We start from the raw sequence: 2,264 nt of genomic DNA, 5'->3' as shown, positions 1-2,264 counted from the left end.
CGAATGAAAAATTGATGGAAAATTTACTAAAATCAATATTATCTTTTTTGCCTGCCTGAAAATTAGCTTTTGAGTTTCAAAGAAGAAAAAGAAGAAGGAGAAGGAGAATCATTACGATGAATGAAAAATTTACCAAAATCAAGATTACCTTTTTTGCCTGCCTGAAAATCAGTTTTTGAATTTTAAAGAAGAAAAAGAAGAAGGAGAAGGAGAATCATTACGATGAATGAAAAATTGATGGAAAATTTACCAAAATCAATATTACCTTTTTTGCCTGCCTGAAAATCAGTTTTTGAATTTCAAAGAAGAAAAAGAAGAAGGAGAAGGAGAATCATTACGATGAATGAAAAATTGATGGAAAATTTACTAAAATCAATATTATCTTTTTTGCCTGCCTGAAAATCAGCTTTTGACTTTCAAAGAAGAAAAAGAAGAAGGAGAAGGAGAATCATTACGATGAATGAAAAATTTACCAAAATCAATATTACCTTTTTTGCCTGCCTGAAAATCAACTTTTGACTTTCAAAGAATAAGAAGAAGAAGGAGAAGGAGTATCATTACTACGAATGAAAAATGCCTATAAATTATGAAAAATTTACCAAACTGAATATTTCCGTTTTTCCCCTGCGAAAAATCGGCTTTTGACCTTCAAAGAATACGAAGAAGAAGAAGAATCATTACGAATGAAAAATTGCCTATAAATTACGAAAAATTTACCAAACTGAATATTTCCGTTCTTCCCCTGCGAAAAATCGGCGGCTTCTGGTCTTCGAAAAACAAGAAGAAGAAGAAGAAGAAGAAGAAGGAGAAGAAGAATCATTACGAATGAAAAATTGGCCACAAACGATGGAAAATTTACCGGAATCAATGTTACCTTTTCTCCGATCCTGAAAACTTTTTCCTTGCGGAAAATCGGCGGCTTCTGGCCTTCGAAGAAGAAGAAGAAGAAGAAGAAGAAGAAAAAGAAGAAAAAGAAGAGCAGCCCCGTATCCGGCTTCCGGAGCGAAACGCGTGCGCGGGTGGTTTTGTTGGGGGTGGAGGGGCGATGGCGGGGGTGCGGTCGCGGATACAGAAACGTCGCACTTCAGTTGGGTTTGGTTCGCGTCTCGCGACTGGCCGACAGCTGCCTCCTCTCTCCTTCGTTTCCGCCACCGTCGCCGTCACCTATTCGCGTTCGCCTGTTTCCGCTCCTCTCGGCTCGCGTGTTCTCTCATCGCGCATCGAGTGTGACACCGTTTACAACAGTTTTCGTGTTCACTTTCCACGGGATTCTACGAATATAATATTCCAGGATCCGTCCTCTCTCTCCTCCAAATCGCGAGAAGACGAATGGAATGGAAACGTACGTGGCCGACACATATTCGTGAGTGAGATTCTCTCCATAAGTTGGATAAGGATTCGGAGTGTTTGCTTCGTCCTCCCTCGAACAAGGAATCGTACGCATCAAGAATTTCCCCTTAGATCTCCTTATCGATTTCTCTTTTCCCTCGAGAAACTTAAACTCGTTCCTTCCTCTCTCTCTCTCTCTCTCTCTCTCGACGAGGGATCGAGAAAGTTTCGAACAGGATCGAAGATCGATCCTTCGACCGCGTTAAACTTTCCCGATCCGTCGCAGATTCGTCACTTTCCTCCTTCTCCATCACTCCGCGTTAAATCTCCCTTCCCTTTTTTCCTTCCTTCGATCGAAATAGTCTCCGTAATTAAAATAAAATTCCCTCCTTCTCTTGGGATCGAACTCGAATCGAGTTTCGCAAGAAACGCTTCGCGTCGCTGGTGACTGGATTTACGCCAAATGCGTGGAAGATCGCGCGCGCCATTTTTTCCGCCGGATCGAGAAATTCGATTTTTCTCTTCGGGGGATACGAGGGGAAGGGAAAGGAAATATGACGGATGGAGGATGGCCGATCGTTGGGTAAAAACGCGGTTTTGCGGTGTCCAACTTGGCTCCAACTCCCCGTTCCTAATGGAATATCTGTCTCGAGACGCGAGCAAACTTTTCGCGATCCCCTCTCTACCTTCCTTTAATTTTAATCTTTCTTCCTTTATCGACCCCCTCCGCGACCATTATTCACCGCCACCACCCGAGTCGCTGTGATTTTTACGCGGCTTCGAATCCTCTTTCCAAGAATACCCTCGATCATCCCCCCTCAGCGTGGCAGAGGTTAATTTATTTCTGGTGATACGCGGCAAGGGGGCGAGAAGGATTAATCGACGNGCTATTTGTGCTTTAACAGGGATCGTGAAGTCGAGCTTTACTCTCGAAT

The 2,264-nt window shown here is 43.0% G+C and overlaps 1 protein-coding gene across 4 annotated transcripts in view; it reads left to right on the top strand.

Moving 5' to 3' along the window:
* The first annotated feature begins 1,296 nt into the window (after positions 1–1,296).
* Positions 1,297–2,264, top strand: part of LOC102671696 (glutamate receptor ionotropic, NMDA 2B) — a 279,360-nt gene continuing 278,392 nt past the window's right edge. For all 4 annotated transcript variants that reach the window (XM_031508324.1, XM_006611175.2, XM_031508323.1 and 1 more), the window contains exon 1: positions 1,297–1,363. The gene's annotated coding sequence lies outside the window, so the exon portion shown is untranslated. The remainder of the gene's footprint in view (positions 1,364–2,264) is intronic.

Source organism: Apis dorsata, unplaced genomic scaffold, assembly GCF_000469605.1.
Source record: "Apis dorsata unplaced genomic scaffold, Apis dorsata 1.3 scaffold_83, whole genome shotgun sequence".
In the NCBI taxonomy this organism is placed as follows: Eukaryota; Metazoa; Arthropoda; class Insecta; order Hymenoptera; family Apidae; genus Apis; species Apis dorsata.
This window is presented reverse-complemented; position numbering and strand designations above follow the sequence as displayed.